Raw genomic sequence first — 23,508 nt, 5'->3', positions numbered from 1 at the left:
TCTGGTCCTGTTCAAGATAACAGTTTCTATCTTTAGGCCCCTTTGAGAGATCTCATTGCTATGCTATTGTCAGTCTCTCACTAATTTTCATGCTGCTTCAGAGAAACCAGTTGAACAGTGTGAAGTAAAGACTGACACGATTACCTGCAACAATCTGCACTATTGAAGTTGAACTCTTAGTACTTTTTCTATTTTTGCTGTGGCTAATGTCAGCTCTCTGATTTGCACCTCAGATCTCTTTTTTTTTTTTTTTTTTTTTTAACTCCCTGAACCATTTCAATGCCTTCAGTGGGAAAACATAGTGAAAATGCAACTAGCATTAGTGAAGATTTTGTCATCAGAGTAGACATGCAATCAACACTACAGGACTATCGTTAATCTTTGCAAGGTGAAAACGAAACATATCAAACTGTAATTCAGAGCTTTTTCTATGGCTGCTACAAAACGTAGGGAACTTAACGCTAGAAATTAGAGTAACTCTGTGAACGCAGAGGTCGCCCCCTCAAATATTGCCTAAGGCAGTGATGTATCGCCCTCCCACTGACCTCTGAAGTTATTGCGTGTGCAGTTGTTGGCTTGTTGTCCATTGTTTTATAATTAAGAGAGGGCTCATTACTTTTTGTAGAATATTACATGATATGTTAATGCTCACAAGGACAGAAACTTCCCACATGCTGGTTCGTCATTGGTTTCTGGTATTGAGACAGAATGACTCTTCCACATGTTTGCTCTGTATGTTTTGTTAATATATGCACATACATGGATATTAATGACATGCTTGCCTTTAGTCACACAGACTTCACATAGCCTTTCTAGAAACATGGATGTCTGCATCACGACATCTGTCTAAACGGATGGTACTCATAGAGGAGATGCACGAGTTCTAATTGTGTGTGAGAATACGCTGCAAGATCTTTCGCTCCCTCCCCCCTTTTTATACATAAAAGCGATCAAAGTCACTAATGCATTGAAGTTGTGTTGATTTCCCAGATCTTTTTCCGGAGCCCGCCAAGTCGACTCCTCAGCAGCTAATGTTGGGGTTACGTCTTTTCGTCGTGAACAAAAAGCTGGCGTTGACCTCATTGCTGATGCTTCGGCATGACTGGTTGGGTTTCTTGCAGCGGGCTTTGCATTGAGGCACAGGAACCCCCGGTGACTCCTCACCTCTTCTTGTAGTTATGTATATACATGGAGCTGAAAAGCTGTAGTGTAAAACCGGTTGTTACTTTATTGCTGCATCTTCGTCATATTGTGCTGTCTTCCCTGGAGCAGACTATTAGGGAAAATACATTGAAAATATTATGTTCTCCCTCCTTTTTATGTCTTTTAAGGCTTTCCCAAATCATAAGGATGTTTTTTTTTCCTCCTTTTTCTTCGAGACTTCAGTGATTACTTTGGTGAATATGGTGGAGAAGTGAGTGAACTTGTAACTATGTGCAGTAATGGCGCATAAATTAGTTATCTATCAACGTAAGTGCTTGCAGAGGTAGGAAGCTGGTTCTAATGTAACTAAGAAGGAAAATTGTGCAGGGTTTTATTCAACCAGTGTCCTCTATTAAATCCTGGTGGGCTACAGAAAGGACAGCACATCTGTAGAATCCCAGGTGCTGGAATTGCTGAATCAAAATTCAGAGTAGTTTGTCCTCACTCTATCCAAGCAGTTTTTTTGTTTTTTTTTTGGTATCATTTTGACATTCCAAACAGTAGGGAAATTAGGTTTTCGCCAAAGAAAATATTCATCCTGTTAAAATCGTTGCCTTTTTTTCTTTCCATGGCCTGTAATCTTCCAAAGGGGATGAATCCAACACTTTACTTTCTCTTTTCTTCTTTCCAGCCCACTTTATTTTCTGATTTCTTACTGTATATACATATATGTAGCTATATAATTTTGTGCTCACATGGGGCATTTTGTAATGTGATATTCATATTAGGCATAATGGAGGTTACAACCTATAGTTTGTTTATTTCCAGTTAGACCTTGTGTCCTTGAAACAACATTTCTGAGACAACTGTAAACTCAAGTGCCTTTTCTTGTCTCCCACCAACTCATCGACATCCCTACAGAGTATGGACCAAAGACATCAACCGTCCCCAATCCCCCTGCCCTGATTCTCTCACTCACTGAATGGCACACTTTCATTTACTACAAATAACTGTTTGCAATACTGACTGTGTTACGTTTGTTTTTTTCATTCACAAATAACCAGTTGAATCACAGTAGACTGGGAAGTTTTACTGCATGTTTACATGACAAAATAAGTACAATCCAGGCATATGAAGATGTGCAGCTGCAGGTTGGAGCCAATTATCAATATATTTCCTGCTTTTGACTTTTCATAGCACTTTTTTAAATGTTAAATGTATGAAATGCTGCATTTTCTTGAATAGAGGTCTTGGGTCTGGAAAAAATCGTACAAGTTTATCACAATTTAAGAACCATTTTCACACATCCACATTACACAAACCAAGTGCAACCAGAAGAGGGTGCCATTATACTAATTTATCCTTCCTCTTGTGTTAGCTTTCTGTTTCCATCTGTTATGTTAACGGGTCGGTTTTGACCCATGTCTTAAATCAGCTGTAAAATACACTAAAAACTATTATCTATCATCCAATTTGTTTGTCATCTTTGGTTACCTTGTTAGGCTCCCTTATTAATGAAAATATTGGTTTTTAATATTTTTGGTGTGAGCCTTTTTTTAGTCAGTATACCCCTCAGTGTGCACTCTACAAGTCACCAACACTATATTGAATTGACCTCATGTCTGGACGTGCCAGTCTTTGCTAGTTTTGTTTTGTGCAGGTACAGGTGCAGCTCAAAAAATTAGAATACCATGGAAAAGTTCAATATTTTTGTCACTCCTTTCAGAAAGTGAAACCCATATATTAATGACTCATTAGACAGAGTGAAATATTTCAAGCTTTTTCTGGAAATTTGATGTTTATAGCTTAAACCGATAATGAAAACACAGAGTACATAGAAATGAACATACAGGGTGGGAAGCACAATTTACATGAACCTTTAGTTGTTTTCTCAGCAGGCACTACGTCAATTGTTTTGAAACCAAACATATATTGATGTCATAATCATACTAACACTATTATCCATACCTTTTCAGAAACTTTTGCCCATATGGAGTAATCAGGAAAGCAAACGTCAAAGAGTGTGTGATTTGCTGAATGCACTCGTCACACCAAAGGAGGATTTCAAAAAATAGTTGGAGTGTCCTAAAGACTGTTTATAATGTAAGAAGAGAATGACTATGAGCAAAACTATTGAGAAAGTCTGGAAGTGGAGGAAGCAACAAAAAAACGTACCGAGCTTTGATTAAAGCTCTCAAATCCAAAATCCTAAAGGATCCAACCAAATCCATGAGAAAAATGGCAATTGAACTTGAGGTAGACAACAAGACCGTAGAAATGCAGTAAAATATGATTTGAAGATTAAATTCTCATGACTTTCAATAAACTAATTGGTCATACACTGTCTTTCAATCCCTGCCTCAAAATATTGTAAATTTTGCTTCCCCACCCTGTACTTTTCAGAAGCCTGACATTTCTTTTTAAAATATCCTTTTTTAAATTGATTTTATGGAATATTCTAATTTTCTGAGACACAGAATTTTGGGTTTTCATTATCTGTAAGCCATTAACATCAAAATTTCAAGAAATAAGGCTTGAAATATTTCACTCTGTCTAATGAGTCATTTAATATATGGGTTTCACTTTCTGAAATGAGTGAAAAAAAATATTGAACTTTTTCATATTCTAATTTTTTGAGCTGCACCTGTATAAGGCAAAATGAGAATCCCCAAAAGCATCAGCAAATACATATCTATATAACTATCTTTATTTCTCTATAATACCTAAATACAACCAAACGTCAAAAATAAGTGTCTACATCCACTGTCATTTATCAAACCACTGGTATCACTGGTCAGTGTTGCAGAGCATGATGGTGTTTCAATGTTCACTGCAGAGACTCTGAACGTCCAATGGGTCATATTCGATACCACTGACAAGCTGAGGAACTGCATTTTACCTCATTTACATGTATTGATAGGATTAGTGGTTGTTGACATTTTAGTTCAGTAGATGTTTTTGAGGTCTTTCTGAGAGTCCACATATAGAATAAAGTATGGCTCCAAGAAAATTAAAAATTAGGAGACAATTTTTAAACGACATTCATTTGATAAATTTTTAGAATCTCAGAAACTATTTCATGAACATATGCAGATTACAAATTTTGTGTTTGCAGATCTTCAGAACAAATTTCAACCCAATCGATGAGGCTCAGAACTAATGATGGAATGCATCTCTGAGGGATAAACTTCAAACTAATTGTCTGGAGCCATTTTTGGAGAAGAGGTGAAAGTTTTCGGTTTCTTTCAAGAAAATCCATGAAGTGAGGTGTGAGGGCCTAAGTGTGTAATGATCCAGGACAAAAATCACAATACACAACTTTTGAGAAATGTAATTCTGTTGCTCCAATGCAGCACCCAAATGGACGAGCTAAACTACCCACTTGTTTTAATTTTATTAATAGGACTGGATTTCCCTGAGGGTCTCAGTAAAGTTAATCTCACCTTAGACACCTGAACTATTTACTGACTTTATTACATCCTTAAATGTCTAATGAATCTTAAGAATGACCCTAATCTGTCAGTAAATGCACACTGTATCACAGACGAAAGCAGAGATCATTTTATAGATTTCAATGCAAGACAAAACCATTCATACCAAAAGTTCACAGATTCATGTAAAATATATTTCCCAAACAAAACACAGTGTCTCTTATCTGTGCTCATGATGAGTTTATTTACATATGTCAAAAGACACGTATTTAAAAAAGGTTGTTATAAAATACATTTCCTCTCTCCAAAGATCAACGTGAGAAGTAAATCATTGAAATGGTTCCGTTTCGTTTTCTGAATTAAAAAACTTCCAGTTGAAGTGACTGTACAGGCAACTGAGATGTTCATGAACACTTCACATGATTAAAAAAAAAAATGTACAAAAGGAAATAAACTGACTCCACGAGCAGAAATAAGTCTGAACATCTGAAGTGGGATTGTGTTGGAGTGCAGCTCAAAGCCCCATCACAGAGGGAAAACACAGCAGCACCTGTTGGAGGAAGGAGAGCACATTTAAATCCAATAACAGACACCGATTCACTTTGATTTAACGTCTTATTGTCTAAACCAGGGATGTCAACCATACGGCCTGTGGACAAAACCAGCCTGCAAAGGGATCCAATCCGGCCCATGGGATGAATTTTTTAAATGCAAAAATTACATAAAAAATTATTAACAATCAAGGATATCAAACTGATTTTAGTTCAGGGGCCACATCCAGCTCAATTTGACCCAAGGATGGTTTCATCAGTAAAATAACTACATCCTAACCTAGAAATAATGGCAACTCCACATTTTCTCTTTAGTGTAAAAAGTCAAATTATATGGAAACATTTCTATTTACATACGACGCTTACACTGTCGGGGCCAACAGCAAGGGTATATCCCCGAAATCCCCCCAATCCTCTGCTATATATAAATCTATCCACAATAATTGTTAGACTATTGATATGAACTCAGTTTGACCTACATCGACCTGATAGTGGCAGAATAATGGTCAGAGAACCAGTTTTTCCCAACAAAACTCCACCTAGTGAATGAAATGACACCATATAAACTCTGGATGGTAGCAAGAAAATGGGACATTTGCAAGACGATCAATATGAACCAGATTTTATCTCAATCGGCCTACTATTGCTTGATTTATGTCCAAAAAACTTATTTTCAACTAAAGTGCCCCTATTTGGATAACATATTACTCATAGAGAAGCTGAAATTGATAGGGTTCTTCCACTAGGGGTCCCCTAATGTTGGTTATCAAGGGAGAGCAAATCCAATCAAATCTGACCTAGCTATCGGGTTCACACCAAGGAACACATTGTAACCCCGGAAATTCGATTTCTGGGATATAATTACCCAGTCACACAAAATATAAATAACCTGAACAAATATAAACATCACAATGCCTAAAACAGAGAACATTTGGAGTTGGCTTTATAGGTTATTATATAAAATTAGTGAATGAATGTAAACAAAAATATTTTCATACTGTAATTTTACTTTTTGTACTAAAACAAAGAAAGAAGTTTGAGTTGACATTATTTATATATTATTATGTTTTATTTTACTAGTCCGTCCTGCTTGAGACCATATTAGGCTGTATGTGGCCCCTGAACTAAAATGAGTATTGACACCCCTGGTCTAAACTCACCCATACTCATCATCATTTCCATCAGCCTACAAGTTATGTCGTACTTTTCGGGCTACCTTGACCATCCTGTGTCCGACTCTGGGACTTTCCAATCCAACTGGCGGCCTTTTTCGTACAGCCCCTTCAGGACCTTCCTCACATTCATCGGTCCCTCCTCCTCGACTCAGCTCCAGGTACTTCCGTAGAGATGCAGAGCGGTGCGTGCATCCTCAATTACTGTCATGGGTTTCCCCCTGGATGTTGAGGTCTAAAGGAGGAGGAGTCAGAGTGATTGGTGGCAGCATTTCAGAATGATGTGGCAGCGTTTAACAGGGGATTTTACAACAGTAGGGAGAAAAATCCCAACACATGCAATGTATGACAGCACATACAATCATGTCGTAGTCACGAGCAGAAACATTGATAAGTGAGGATGCATCAGGTGCATCTGGTGAATTGTAATATAATTCAGTGTATTTTCCTTGGGGACCCACTTATTAAATTACAATTGTCACTGCCAATTTTCTGCATCAGATTGAAATATATAGAAACTTGGAAGAAATACATTTGAGCATAAATTGCACTTAACAGGGATCAATAGCTTGGGAAAGCTGTGCATCAGAACACACTTATGACCACTGTGCAGACTGACCTTTGTTTTTAAAGAAATAAAAACCTTGTCGGCTGGCAGAAGTCTCTATTTCATTATTCACCAGCAGAAGAGGAAAATTTCCACAACAGTTTGATGTCAGAAGTGGGATACTTTGAGAGCCACAGATGGTCTGTGAGGACGTCAGAGGGGACAGCCCGGAATAAATTCCTATTCTGCCTCTAACTCGACCAGCAATGAGCTGAGATGAGAGGCCGACAATCGTGGACATCAGTCGACTCTGCTAGTATCCTCAGACCAGGAACAATTTCCTTCTGAAACGGATGAGAAGTTGAAATTCTGATCTAATTATCAATCTTAATTCAAGGGTTCCTGCCATAAAGAAACAAAAAAAAAAAAAACAGCAATGATAATAAGTAAGATGGTTGACTTTTGATAGAATTCTACATGGGGTTACAATTTGTAAATTAAGAAATTGCGAGGTACTTGAGTCTTCAAAGACAAGATAGTGAAGCATTAAATTGCGAGGTACTTGAGTCCGTAAAGGGCGAGATAGTGAAGTGTCGTGAGGTGATTGAGTCTACAAAGACAAGATAATGAAATGTAAACTGTCCGGGACAGTTGTTTTTATTTTTGCTGTAAAAAAGAACCAAACCTTGTAGTGATGACTGTGTTGAAAATGGGAAACAAAGAAAGTGCACACATAACCCCAGAGGGACCCATAGTTGACATAATGGTGACAAAACATGGTCTCCCTTGGGTAAAATGTCTTTCGATATGGTAAGACAAATTTGAATTTCCTCAAGGTGGATCCCTGAGTGTAGCACAACTAAAGAAATTAAGGAACAATTTAGAAAAAAGTTCATGACATGTTGGAATATTGAAAAACTTATCTTCCACTCTCAAATCTCTCAACAGGTAAAATCAGCCCTTCCACCACCAGCTTCCACACCACTCTACGATTTTCAGCCTGGCGACTGGGTGGTGATGAAGGACCTGAGAAGGAAGCATTGGCACTCCAAACGCTGGCAAGGCCCATTCCAGGTCCTCCTGACCACACATACTGCTGTGGAGATCACTGAGAGAGCAACACGGGTCCACACCAGCCAGTGTAGAAAGGACTCTGAGCCAAAAGAGGAAACCAGCTGCCAACCCCGACAACATGAAGGAGGACAATATGCGGAAACTCCATGAATTCAACAACCGCTAACTAGACGTGCCGGATTAACAAAACTGTTTTCAAATTTCACCATGCAACACCAGATCCTGATCTTATCCTGCTCAACAACGCAAATACAGGACTACACCTACAAACCTGCCAATACTGTCACTCTGACAGAAGGACAAAGCACAACACTCACCTGCGCTGTTTACCTAGAAATTTGGCGATCAGGCTGCATCCATGAACATTGTTCATTACACAGTTCTGACCCTCATCACCACCTCGACTCAGATTCTGACTCTGATGATGACATCTTGTAAATAATATTTTGTTTGCTTTGTGTTAGAGAAATACAATATTAGACTATTCTCTGTAAATACCAGGTGTCCAGAGCACGAGTCATGGATGGGTCGTGAAGACGTGTCCTGTAAGAAAACACCCAGGATGTGTCTTCATTTCTTCTCTCTATAGATATTTTCTGTCTCGTGGTGCCAGTTCGGGGCCAGAGCGCCTGTTGCCCTTGGCGAAATCAGGACACAGTGTAGGTGGGGGAAGAGTGCAAACACAGTCACTGAACCCATGCATCACCATGTTTTGGATACCTAAGCCAATGATGAACTTGATCAGTGTCATTATGTTTGGACACTTGGACCAATGGTTGTATTATTCATATTCTTTTATAGATCTTAAACTTCCTGGTGTTAGTCAACTGCTGCATCTTGTTGTATGTACTTGACTCCTTGCCGCAAGTAAAGTCTTCTGATTCCAGAATCCAGTGACTGTCTTGATTCTTAGACGGTATATTAGAAATTTTCTGTCACTTTGTTTTGGGGTGGGTTTCTTTTTCTTCTTTTCATATTCTCTTCCCCCCCAACATCAACTGTAATGATGATGCATTTTAAATCCATGAGAATTAATGTGTTGGATGACTCAGTTGTGGCTGTTCCCGTTTCAATTTTCATTCTTTTCTTTTTTTTTCTTTTAATTTTGCTTCATTTTCTGTGATTAATTAATAATCAAAAGGGGGGAATTGTGATGGAATTTTAACTTCTTTGTCTCATCTCCTTTCTTTGTCTCATCTCCTTCCCCAACACCCCCTACTGTTGCTTTTCAATGGAAATAAAAAGTGACTGTATGTTAAAACTCTGGGCCCACCACTGAACCAAAAGGTGTCTTTTTGCATACTGTATATAAATACAAAGCAACAAAGGTGACTGTGCTAGTTCCTTACTACAGTCTACTCTCGTTAAACCGCCCGCCGTTATACCGCCATTTCCGCCTATCGCCATCTGCCAGCCCAGTTCCATGCACAAACAACACTTATACCATTGATTTCCCGACCGTTATACCGCCAGCGTGATTGCCATTGAGTACACATAAATTTTAACAATGCACTGAAACAAACGCGCCAGACGCTGATCGCGACAAGCTACGAGTAGGTCTACGGAACGGCCACCGTTCATTTATCACAGAACACTCAGTAGGTCAGGATGTCGGGACGAGGACGTGGGATTAAGCCAAAGCCTCAAGATGATGGGGTGTCATTTCCCGACACGGTATAATAATGCTTAAAATGTTTCCCCACTGTAAATGATCCCTTACAACATAACAGAATCGAGATTTATTTAGAAACGCAATTAGAACGGGTTAACGGAGGCAGCATAGACATCATATAGTAAAGACATGCACATTATGGACGCAACCCGTTGTAACGCCATTTTCGCTATACCGCCAATTTGGCCGTGAACGGAAGTTGGCGGTATAACGAGAGTAGACTGTATGTGTAAAACCCAGGGCTCACCACTTGATCAAAAGGCCTTTGAAGAGGCTGGTTTGAAGAGGTGTCACCTGACAAATGGGATCCACCCTATAAAGGTGGATCTTGCCAGTAACTCAGGGTCTTTCTTCACAATCACTGCTAGTGTGCAGACTGACCTTTTTTTGCAAAGAAATAAAAACCTTGTTGGCCAGCAGAAGTCTCTATTTCATTATTCACCAGCACCAGAGAAAAATTTCCACAACACCACCAACGAATCAACACTATGTATCCACAGACTGTATCACTCACTGAATAAACTATAAAGCTCAGTGTTTGATGCTGCACACATCTGTATATTCAAATAAAAAAAAACTTACAACTGATTATTTAGACAATAATAAAATAGCACTCTGTCTTACATTTGTCATATAGTTTACACCATCAGCTGATAGTTTACAATATAACTCTATTAGCTTAGCCTAGCTGTGACAGAAAGCAGTCATAGTAAAACCACAAACCACCTCTATTTTCTGTACAGTTTGTGTCAATGGTTGCACTAAAGATCTGTTTGGAATTGTCCAAACTAGGTCAAAACGGTCAGTTTAGTCTGAACTGAAGATAATAACCTAACTTTGAATGGTCATAGGCTTCATAATCAGACTCAGATGAAACGCTGTTATTTCATTCAAACTCCATTCTTTTCATTTAGAGCTGTGTCCAGTGGTGAAAACAATAAAAGTGCTTCTGGCTTTTATCACTTTGTCCCTTTCTTTGACTCTAAAAGTTGTTTCTTAGCAGGCCTCATCCCATCTTGTTATCTAGTTTTCTTTACCATGGGGGGAAAAAAGCAGAAATCCTATATGACTACATAGGATTTCTGCTTTTTAAAATTGGACAAAAGAGTAGTTAACATACTCTTAATTTTTTTCTTCTCATTGTAAAACAAACCATTAGGAACAGAGGTTATAACTACGATTAGAACATCAGCTTATGTTTAAGTAACTTCTAAGACCAAAAAAAAAAAATTATTGTAGCTGCACAGGCATGAAATATGCCTTTTAATTTAACTTACCGAGGAAGTACCAGGCAAGAAATCTCAAAGAAATCATCCTCTTGCGGGGCAAATGGAACAGGTAGACTGTGTCAATGACCTGGTCCTTCAGAACCTTGAAAACAGCAGAGACTTTAGTTGGTACAGCCCAAATAGAAAATGTACTGGTTATACCTAAACTACTGGATTATAAAACCAATCAGACGTATGATAACATACCAATAAATTTATAACCCGGAAGTCCTTCTGTAAACCATGGCCAACGAAGCGGACTCCAGTGTCAATTAGGAATCGTAGCTTTAGGTAGGTGGACTTCAGGGTGGTCAGGTGCTTGGAGGAAATCTTGGCATCCAAATCTCCTGGTTTGATGCCAGAATATTGTGTCAATAGTCAACGACCTGCAAGAAGAAGAACAAAATTCATTAGTTGCATTACAAACGGTCAATCGCCATCTGAAAAAAGAAAAGACTCAGACACAGGGGTCCTAAAGATTTCTACATGCTAAATTTAAGACTTTTTAATACCTTTGTAAGACTTAAGACAAAATTTAAAGCCCATTTCACAGCCTATTTCGCTGCCATACTAGCAAAAATTTGTTCCTAAAATTTAGGAAAATGTATTGATTTTCTCCAAAGCCTTGATTCCCACTGTTCTGTGTATTTTTCACGGAGGTTGTTAAGTTAGCCATAATTGGTTCCTAATTTAGGTATAAATTGTCAAGTTGGAAGAGGTGGAACCGAGTAGACTAACATTACTTTCTTTGCAGCTTGGATATTTCCCAGACACATTGAAACACAATGCAACCACCAACAAGTTGATGGCAACATAACTTAAGACCTACCATATCAAATAATATACCTTTTAGACACTTTGAGGTATTAAATGCAGATTTGGAAATTCAAGACTTTTAAGACCCCGCAGGAACCCTACAGACAGGGTTGCAATGCTCACTCTGTTCAATGTAGGGACTTAATGGTAAACAACAACAAAGCACAACAACGTGTTTTGCTCATAATAATGTGCTTCCTCATTTACAAAAATTCCAGACTTACTTTAAAGTACTTCTAATTTCTTTGTGAGCAAATTTGTAACGGCCAATCTTGTTTTTCCTGTTGTTTGATTCTTGAGTATTATCTTGTGTGTCTCCGTATTATTAACGTCAACAAAAGAACACTGTGTGTAACCACAATGAATGCTGTGTGAAAGAGGTAGTGACGGGAAACGGCCTCATCGCTTTGTGATATCTTGGTCTGGTGTATACTATTACAAAAATATTCCACATTTACATAACGTCTGTGGTGTGGCCTGCAAACTCTCACCTGCTCCTGAGTAGAGATGTAATCATCGATGAAGGGCACCCCCTCGTTGGGACCCTGACCCCTCACACAGGTGATCCTGGCCACAGACATCTGACTGGGTTTGATGGTAGACTTAGTGCCGTCACTGCGCAGTTCTGCCTCTTCCTGCAGACACAACACTCAGATGTCAGGTCACTATTATTTACAAGGTTCATCTATAACAAATGACTTTAGGAACACTGATCCAATCATGTTGAGGTGATAAAGTTATAAGCTATATCAATATATAACTATCTACATAATGTCCAAATGAAATATGTCCACTGAAAAACTAATATACTGCATGTTACCTTCAGATTTTAGTTTATAGATATAATTGGTTATTCAAAAGTTATTAACATTTTAGTTTGAGGTCTTTCTGAGGGTTCACACATAGAATAGAGTTTGGTTCCAAGAAAATAAAATCTGGTGGAGAGGATTTTTAAAGATGTTCTCTTGATAAATTGTCCTTAGAATTTCAGAAACTACTATTTACTTGAATAGATGTAGATTGCAAATTCTGCTTAGGGTTTTGCAGATGTTCAGAACCAATTTCAACTCAATCGATGAGGCTGAGAAGTAATGATGGAATGTATCTCTGAAGAATAACTTTAAAACTTCAGTTATATCACAAAAAAGCCCATTAAAAAAAATATATCATCACAACTCAGATTTTACTCAACTGTATCAATAGTTCTTGTACCACAACAGCTATATGAACAGGAGAATTATGTCAATTATGTCTCTAACAACAGAGAAAGCATCTACGTCAGGGATGTCCAATCCTGATCCTCGAGGGCCTGATTCAAATGATAAGCTGATCATCAAGCTCTGCAGAAGCCTGATAACGGATAACTGCTGGAAGAGGGAAACATCTCAAACATGCAGGATACCGGCCCTTGAGGACCAGGACTGGACACCCCTAATCAAAGTAGTATGCTCTTCACAACTTAAAGTCAATCTGTACTGATCAAGCTTATGACATTAATTGTACTTTGTGTATTATTTATAAGCAAGAGGTACAAATTCAGTAAAAAAAAAAAAAAAAGAAAGAAAAAGAAAAAAAATCAGCATAAACACCACACTAAACCTTTTTATTATGTGAATTACGGGCGGGGGCAGATCCTATGGCGCTTGGAGTGATGTCTGTTGCACGGGGTCAGTGACCAGTCCATCACAGCCCAGGTAATCGGACAATATGGGTTTCATCACTACCGGTGCTGGAACAGCCCATGAAGGAGGCAACATGTCATTGGCCATGTCTGACAGAACAGTGACTTAGTACTCACGTATACTTGACAACAGGCTACAATGTAAGTTACCAGATGAAAGCACTAGTATTATACGAGATCTTTCGAAATAGCCAGCAATAAATATTCACTACATGTACCCTTTGAACACACTGAGTGGCAGTACACATTAAAAGCTACCAGTCAACAGATCTACATGAGTAATAAAAATGAGAAAAAAAAACATAAAGTGTGCTAGTAAGGTAATTGTTCCACCATTTGCCTCCAGAAAAGACACATTTCTCCTCCTCTCCTCCGCCACAACTCTACAATCTGTGAACTTTCCTGCAGGTAAGCATTATTCTAACAACAGATATTCTCTCATTGTTATTTTACTGGTGTTGGAGGAGATACATCTCGAAATCCTCAATCAGTGTTCTGCTATGTCATGCTCAGAGTCATGTGCCCCAGCTGTGACTTCAATTGGACAAAGCCATCATTCTAATACAATGCAATCTGCTGCTTTGTATTCAGCCCTAATAAGGCTCACAGGATGTATGCTGCTGGAACATATGTCAATGAGCTACCATTTTAGTCAGCATTCACCTCCATCCTGATATCTGTGCCATACAATGTTTAAACCCCCCTTCGTTATATGACAGAACAACCTCTGAAGTAGCAAGAGCTATTTTAATGGGGATGAAGTCATGTGCAAATGTTCCACCATTACTAAGACACTGTCACTGCATCTTACCCTCAGCTGTGACCAATACAAGTATGACTAATGTTATGAAATACAAACTGGCCAACCAACCCAGAGAGTTTTTACCCTCATCCCTACATGGCTCCTGGCCTGTCTGGCTGATTCACATAACAATATCCTAGTTAATCAGCCACATGATTGCACATCATTTCATGGTCATGAAACATGTAACCACAAGGCACTGCCCTTTAGTTTATCTAAGTGATGGAATGGAACCTAATATAACACACTCTCAACATGTTCAGGTAGTCACATCACACACACACACACACACCTGGTTGAGGGTGACAAATTCTGCATCCAGCCCCACCAGGTCACCAGCCTGCGCATCTCGCTGACCATGAGTGGAATGAATGTAGCGTGACTCTTCCTCTGCTTCCGAGCCAATGAAGCCTCTGTCAGCAGAACGCTAGCATCGATGGGGTTTTTACTGAGGCAAACAGAAACACCACCAAATAAATAAATGCACCAAATAAATGCATTAAAACAAACTTGCAGATAAAATCTTCAGATGTTAGTGTAGTCCTTGAACTTACTGCGAAGGTCGTATTTGTTGTGGTAATTCCTCTTGGCATAGTACAGAATGGCAGGTACTTTCCAACTCACGTCAAACTGTGCAGCTTCAGTCTTAAAATGATGAAAAGCTGCATTACTTAAATCTTACTGATAAGTAAATATTCCATTATCAAAAATGCAACAAGTGGTCAAATGCTTACCTTATCAATTGGCTCAATTAAGAAATCATTGAAAAGGTACCACTGCTGGTGTGTGACTCCCTACAACAGACACTCTGAGCGTTAGTATTCTAAGACAGATTTGTCACTCTAAAAATTACACTTTATACTGGCATTAATTTGATTATTTTCCAAGCTTCACCAACCTCTTTTCTTTGATGATAGGTTTCTCCCACTTTGATATGTGCAACCAGGTTTCCACCAGTGCGAACATCCAGGATGTGGGGAACAGTGACCACCAGGTCATACAGAGAAGCACCTTCAGCCTCTTCAGCAGAACTTAACTAGTTAGAGATGATTTATGACACATGTAAATCTTCTGACTTCAAAGAAAATGTGTTTATCCATAAAACATTACATTAACCCCAAAACGGTACTAAGATTATCCTGTTGTACCTCCTCTCCCTCAGGCCAAGTGCTGATTTCCAGTCCCTGAGTTTTACTGATGGACATCTTCAGAGTGAGAGGGATCCAGACGTGCCGCAGATCTTCTGCCCGTGTGTCAACGGTAAAACCTTCCATGCTGCAAATCTCCTCCCCACTGCACAAATTCATTAAGTAAGTGGAAGCTGATATAAAAAAACAAGGTTACTCTGCTCTATGATTTAAAAAAAAACCCATCTTACTCTAAGCACCACTCAGTGGGCATTGGAGGAGGGGGTTCTTTGGGCTTTGCAGGCTCCATTGCCTCTTTTTGCATGGCCTTGTTGAAAGCATACTGTGGGGGAAAAAACAGTGTGTCGTCCAAAACATCCAAAAATATACATTTCTGTAGCACAGAAGTGAAAACCACAACAACATGACATGTACCTCCGCTTGGACCCTCCAGAATTCAGCCTCTTTAGCACTGTTACTTCACAGTTGATGACAAGAACATCTGGTAGACACCTTATGTTACGTGTCTGAACCTACATTAGCAGAGAAATAATAAACTTACTACTAGTCTGATTGAATCAAATTGGATATGCTTTATTTAATAATGAGAATTATCTAAAATGATGCTTTGTAACTTACCGTGGGCTGATATTTCTCGCAGTTTTCACACCAGGCCTGAGTACTCTGCTCCAGACAGATGCTCTTCTTCAGAATCTCAGCAAAGTCATACTCTTTATTGTCTTTTCTGACAAGTCAAAATGAGATGAACAACATATACAAAATGTTTTATTTTTGTCCACATTATACAGCGACACTATCTTTATGACACGTGCAAAGTGCTCACCTTGAGAGTTCTGTTCAGGGTAGTGCATGGTGAAGAGCAGTGTGAGTGACGACCGGACTGTCTCCTTCCCACAGCGACACAGACTACTGTTCTCAACCTCACATCCAAACAGTTTGCCGATGACAGACTCGCCAGAGGAACCCAGAGAACTGTAACACATGTATTACAGGCAGAACCTTAATAAATGTTTGTTCAAGACTTTATTCAGCCCTGATTCAAACAGGGACCGGTGGCGCTGATCTGTTCTGACCTGCTGCTGGCTCCCCTGTAGGCCTGTGGTCCTTCCTGCTCCTGCGTCTCCTGGTGGAGCTGCGTGAGAATGAAACGGTTCCAGCTTTGGATTAAGCGGCCAAGTCTGGCTTTCCCCGTTTGTTCGTCAGAGTCTGCGAGGATCAGGCCCAGTGCAGAAGCTTCAGGGATGGTGCGAAATGCACGGAGGAAGTTACTAGCCTTAAGAAGACAAAGTAGGAGAAATATAGAACAGGAAAACTGACTAAAAAGACAATATGCAGCTACAACAGGATGTGGATAACGCATCCCAATAGTACAAAAAAATGCATGCACAGAAGTTGATACTGTTCCTTTATGTATATAGTTTATTTTTTACTTATTTTACTTTTCTTACATTTTTTAAAATTATATCTTGTATCTATTATTTAGTAGGGAGACTACATCTAACAGCAAAGAATTCCTTCTAAGTGTTTAGGTAGTTGATGAATAAAGATGATTGTGATTCTGATATTAAGGTCCATGCATCTACCTGACATGGATCTCCTCGTGACAAATCCAGCATGTGGAAAAGGAAGCCGAGCTCACACGCCAAACAAAACTCCTTCTGGCACAAATGATTCTGCACAAGGCAACGGATTGGCTCCACAAAAATAACACCTAGAAACACGACAGAAAAGATCTTTTAAGTAAATTCTTAAAAAAAGAAAATTTAATGACATAATATTAAACAGCTCCCTAAAAGTTCTACATTTTCTTACCTGGATCATACAGTTACAGTAAGCATTGGGGATGTGAGGCTCCAGGCCAGCAAACAATGTCCTGTTGTAATGTTTGAAGTCAAAGTCCTCAAGTCCAAGCTTAGAGTACTTAATTGTGACCTAATCCAAAATGAAGATAAATATGTATTTGTTAGAAGAAAAAAAACAACAATGATCATTTTATATGAAAGACATGATATATTGCAGAAAATCCAACCTTTCTATACTTTTTGGGCACCATGTAGAGGTGAGGCTCTTCATCACGTCCAATTGGTGATTCAGGGACCTGGTTGTAATTATCGTAATCCAGCTCCACATCTTTGATTTTATAGGGAACCTGAAATCAACACAAACAATCAGATTTGTTTTATCTGAACAATTAAACAATATACAAAACAAAATGGAAATACAAAAGGCTGTCACTGCTACCAGGATTAATTCATTGTCCATTTACTATCTGAGTTACATATTTTCAATGTTTCACAGATCTGAAATACTAGATCATATGAAAAGCCATCAGAGCTAAAAGTCTACACTGCATGTTATCACCCACCTGGTTTCGAGGGCGGGTTCGAGGGTTTGCTGCATATCCAATAAACCCAACTGTCTTCATTGTGCGCAAGATTTCTGGGTCGACGGGAGGAGCTCGTCTGAGGGAAAAGAAAAATAATTTTTTATCCATAATTTAGTGTAGCTGAACAGCCCTGTCCAAGAAACTACAAGATGTTTTCACACTTTCTCCAATTCACTGATATGCAAATAATTAATATTAGAAATATCTTACAGAAACATTAATTCTAAATTTACTTTAAACTTTAATTAGTGTCTAACATTACCTGATCACTGTCTGACTGCTCTGACTGACAACATAAACAATAGTGAAGCAAGGCCACTAGAGGTCAACTGACAGTGGATTTATTACATATGATAATTTAGTGGGAAGAAGCAGCCAATAGCTGATTAATTAGAAAAATCATCCCCACTTCCTTGCAAATTCATTACTGAAAACTCATTGTGTATCTCCAATGAATTACATTTTACCGTACAAGAACCCAGATAACTGTTGAATATGCGTATCTACGTCAATACATAAAAGATAAAACTGAGTCACTGAACATCAAACTCTATGTAAATAAACAGTAAATGTGGAACTGAGTCGTAACAGCAGTTACTGCGGTTTAGAAAACAAATATAACAATCAACTGCAACTTCTGCTCATACCAGTAATTTGTAAATAAATAAATAAATAAAGCACAGATTCATTGGTCAAACTAATTCTCTGTATCTAAAAATCACATGTACTCAGGACAGTTTTTAATCACCAGGTCATGAGGTTTCTCAAATCACATATAAATATTACACATATTTGTTTACTTGCTTTGTTTTCAAGAAAATATCAGCCATAACTGCTAATATTAACCCAGGACCCAGTGTGTAAATATGTTGACCACATACTTAACATTTACTTTCATACATAAATCCTCCTTTTGTATTTATTGTATTTCATTCAATCTTCATTTAAATTTTCTATCTTATATTTTTACAACTAATGCTGTTATTGCACTAGACTGACCTGTTTTTCTCACTGCACTCCTGACCTAGGTTAACCGACATATGACAGAAGTGAGCTAAAAACTGAACTACAGTGAGACGTACAAGATGGTCACCAAGATAGTGAAGTGACCTCATACTTATCTAGTATAAAATGAGAACATAGAAACCCTATCATCAGCACAGAGTTCTTCATTTGGCTGAGGTTTGCTTCCACATTGTGAGGACAGATTGTTGCAGAACACACAGGCCTCTTTACTTATTCTTAGTGTAATAGTGGTAGATTGGATTTGAAAAACATTACAACCAATGCATTTGTGCTTGCTTTGAAGTCCAAATATTGCTGAAATCATGAATTTAAACATGAAATAAAACCTTCCTTTACTGTATAAAGTCTTGTGACTGTGATACCTGGGGCTCGGTGTAGCCAGTGCAGTGGGCCAATCTGACAGCAGTTGCTCAGTGCTGGTCAGCGGCATGGGGATGAGCGACAGGGGTAGAAGGTCATGGTTCCAATCCAGCTGAGGCAGTGTGTCCACAAGACAAGGCAGGGGAAACTCTGTCTCCCGAGAGTAGTCGTTAAATGAAACTTCTGGAGCATCAGACCAGAGGTGCACACACCCCCCAGAATCCCCAAAGGCTAAAGCTTGTTTACTGGATGACATCAAAACTCATGAGCAACTGCCCAACGGTGTTGACGTGAAATATGTCTGCAACGTTGGCAAGACCAGTGGGCTCACAGAACTGACACTGACCTAAAAATACAACACAATGTGGACAATTATTTGCAGGAAAGGCCAAAAAAAAAATAAAAAAATCTAATTTTTCAATTTAAAGACAGTACCTGTCTGTGAGATGATAGCAAGGCGTGAAGTGTATGTGGGAATAAACCGCAAGAAGAGTGGATCCACATGCACCTGAAGAGGAGTTACGGCTCGCATCATGCGAAGGTCATAAACCATAAGGAAACGGTCACATGCCATGCCATTCAGTCCACGGCTGGAGAAGCCACATGCAGCCAATAGGTTTCCATGTACGTCAAAGTCGGAGAGACTGCCAGAGAATGCATCAAATTCATGTTCCATCTTAAAGGTACGCAAATCCCGAAGAGTCACCTGATTTTAAAAGAACACCAGAAATGTTTGAGTCAGGAAGTAAAAGAAATGTTTCATTAAGTAATTTGCTCCAATCATCTTTACCTTGCCAGAGGTGTGTCCACAGAAGAAGAATCGACTGGTTTGACGCATTATTGCCACTCCCGGTACTTCAACAGTGAACTGTCAGATAAGTAGGTTTTAATTTGTTTAGAGTTTAAAATTATGGCATTATTAGCTTAATTGTGGTGGTTAATAACATAGTCTCAATGTTTCACCTTTTGGGTTTCTTGAACAGTACTTAAATCAACTTCAACCACATAGTTTTGTAATCCACCCATTAGCATGGTATTGTTGTCTGTCATGAGGAGACTGTGCATGTCGGCACCCTCCTCCATCCTGGAAATCATACATGTTTTGTTAATAAATAAAAAAATTAAATTAATAATTCAATGAGAGAATAACATGGATTATAGCAGGAGGTTTTCTTGAATATACAAGTCAGCGCAAGAAAATTTGTTTCAGTCAATAATTAATAGAAATAAAACTCACGGATAATCAAACATGACTAAGCCACCTCGGGTGTCATTTGAGGTTACTCTTTGAGAGAAACAGTACACCTGTTTCCAAACTCTGAATGTGTCGGATATCATCCGTTGCATGGACTTGGAAAGATGAATACCGACCCATTGTTGGTCCAAAGAAGGAAGTTACATGACCCTAGAGAAAATGTTACGAAGAACAATAAGAAGAAAGTTTTATTAGAATTCTTTTTAATTTTCAAAAATCTACCAACTAATTTCATTAACAATGACCACATATTCATATCAATCATCTCACTCTGTGGTTTCCCATCCAGAGCATCTCCTCCTGGAGATCAAAATGTGTTGCAGTGACTGGGATGCCAACTTCTGAAACTGCGCTGTGTAGCTCAGAAAACATGCCCTCCATAAGATGCACAGGCTCAGGCACCGTAACACCCAGCCCCTCAGGGTCGAGCTCCACACCCTGCATTAAAGTGGGGTTAAGGTGGGGGTCCATTGAGGGCTCCATCCCTCCATCCAGGGTCCCATGGAGGGCGGGTGAGTATTCACCCATCCCAGGGTCAAGACCATCAAAGTTCATCATGGGTACTGTTAAATCAACCTGGAAATGAACACAAGAAATGCCAGTTAGAAACAAATACAGAGGATTCTTGTACTGACACTGGGTTACTCCAACAATGCCTTATATTAAAGACTAAAACCACATTAACTTCAGATTATTTTTTTAGTCTACATGTAAATGAATTTAAATTGTTGCACTGGTAATTTTAAATTTAAAAATGAGGAGGGTGAATGGTTAAAATGTGTCTCTTCTTGAGGTAGACTGAGTAAACTATATCTAAATGTATTGCTAACTTTCCTAACTGACTCAGCCAAGTTTTACGAAAAGGAAGGGGAAAATAGCTTCATTGATAAGCCATCATGAGCAAATCAACGTTTCAATTATTTATAAAACAATGTAACCTCACTCCGGGGTTTTCAGAAATCAATCTGAAGATTTAAAAGTTTATGACAGCCCATTTAACGCTATTGAATGTCACTTCAGTGTTAGCATTAGCTCGCAGTTAGCCAGAGAGCTCAAGCTAATATTTAGTCCATCAAGAGTCTCCAACGTCAGAGCCATAGTATTTCTGAATGCAATACGTCTAAGTATCCCAGCTAAAGTTAAGTAACACATAACAGCAGTGTGTCGTCTCTTACTTTATATGTTTGCAGGTTGCTGTTCAGTGTTAACGTTAGCCACTTTAGCTAACGGTGCAGGCTTTCTGGTAACAGGTACTGGTGTTAAACTGGTCTTTATATGTAGCAAGTCAAACTCTACACGCAAAATATCGATGCAAGGGAGTGAGTGTCACTTTGTTTCAACAGCTAAAAGCCTTTTGATACTGGTGGAAGATTTACCTGTTCTTGAAATACAATTTACCACACGGGAATCCATGCTCACTTCATTCACAACAATAACAGACCGCGAGCAAATGTTTCCGGAGAGATCCAAGGTGCGTTCAAGAGCCCAACTGCGGCTCCGGTGCGTTTATTCACTAGGATCCGACGCTCTGTGTACAGTGCATACAATCTAGAAATGCGAAAAAAATTAAAAGGTGTGTTTTTCCCTTCTTAAATATGTGTATCCTTTCTCTGACCAACTTAAGTTTCTTTGTTAATTTCTTATCTTTACACTTAGGGTGGGAGAGTTGGATTTAAAGCATTATAATTTAATATTACGGCTAGTTTTGACACATTCGAATGAAAAGTAATGTTTTTACGGCATAAAACAGAAATAAGTCACGTCAAAACTGAAAAGGGACTAAATATAGCAGAATTTTTCTCTACATTACTTTTAACCTATCAATACAGTAGTTTTAAAAGAATTACAAATGAGACACCACTAATTGTTTGGGTAACTTCATGGGTTTAGTTTAATCTGTGCGCAAGCGATAAATGATGACGACAGGAACCAAATCAATATCTTCGCCTTCCCTTATCGTGTTCCTTCTCTGAACAAAATTCAGATGAAATGTAGATGTTTTTCTCTGGTAAGGGAAAGGGGCAGGAGATAAACACAGATGGAAATTCTGCCCGGCCTGAGGCGTGGATTCATCACCCCGTCACCGTGAGATGTAAAGGTTAATTTCACTTCCTCGGCATGACTGCAGATGTGAAACTTGATTAGGAAAAATGCAATTGTATCATTCTTAAAGGTAATCTGTAGTAAAAATTACAGGCATGAATAATAATGATATACAATAATACATTATAGTATTAATAAAATGAAGTCCAATCAGTTTTCCCCTCTATAAAAAAGGTTAGAGAAATATATATCAAACATTAGTCTATTCAAAATGTAAAACTGATTATTTTAATAATAGCCTAATAGTGGTTGAAATAATAATACTAAGTGGCCTAATTATTCACGATAGCACGCATCGGTACAAGTCTGTTTATTTAGTAATCTTCCCCTTTTTTTTTTTTTTTTTTTTTTTTTTTATTACCTATCATTTCACTATAATATGATTACATCATTGTGTGTATCCAGGGTCTTCCTGCACTGAGTAACATGAATCGATTGGCATTCAACATTAACTCACCTGGGGATACAGGAAAACCCTGGGTGACTCACTAGTGGACATAAAAGCAGGACCTGCTCTTCTCCAACACATCACATCACAACACACAGGGAGGAGATCACAGCTCACTGAAACAAAAAAAAAAAAAAAAAACATCATGGACTTGTGCTTCGCGACCTTTGCTACTATTGCACTACTTTTCGCCGGTGCATCTGTGCTCCAGCCGGTCACAGCGTACAGGACGCATGCGCTGCTCTGCGGACCAGCTCTCTGGAGTTAAACCAAGTGGCAAAAAATGTGTCACTGGAGGTAAAGCGCTTTTAAATTTTTTTATTTATTTTTTATTTCATTTTTTTATAGGTTATTGTGGGAGTGAAGGGACAATATAGTCTTCACTCTGTATTCTCATTTTTGTTATTGTAATGTATTCTTTCTTTATTCTTATAGATTAGTTTTGAAAAACTGAATTCGTCTGTGTATTTAAAAATTGTCGTTGAATATTACAAAATTACCTTAAAACACTTAAAACCATTAGACTTATACACTCCAATTTCTGCCAATAATTACTGCTAACTGCATTTATTTGTTATGTCAAAAATGCAACACTGTACTGAAAATGTCTCTGATTGTTTACAGG

At 38.6% G+C, this 23,508-nt stretch overlaps 1 pseudogene; it reads right to left on the bottom strand.

The window, feature by feature from the left end:
• Nucleotides 1-6,318: 6,318 nt before the first annotated feature.
• Nucleotides 6,319-21,792, bottom strand: LOC115422442 (PAN2-PAN3 deadenylation complex catalytic subunit PAN2-like; annotated as a pseudogene).
• Nucleotides 21,793-23,508: the final 1,716 nt, after the last annotated feature.

This window comes from Sphaeramia orbicularis, chromosome 7 (assembly GCF_902148855.1).
Source record: "Sphaeramia orbicularis chromosome 7, fSphaOr1.1, whole genome shotgun sequence".
Lineage (NCBI taxonomy): Eukaryota > Metazoa > Chordata > Actinopteri > Kurtiformes > Apogonidae > Sphaeramia > Sphaeramia orbicularis.
The sequence above is the reverse complement of the archived record's forward strand: the minus strand, read 5'-3'. Positions and strand labels throughout refer to the sequence as shown.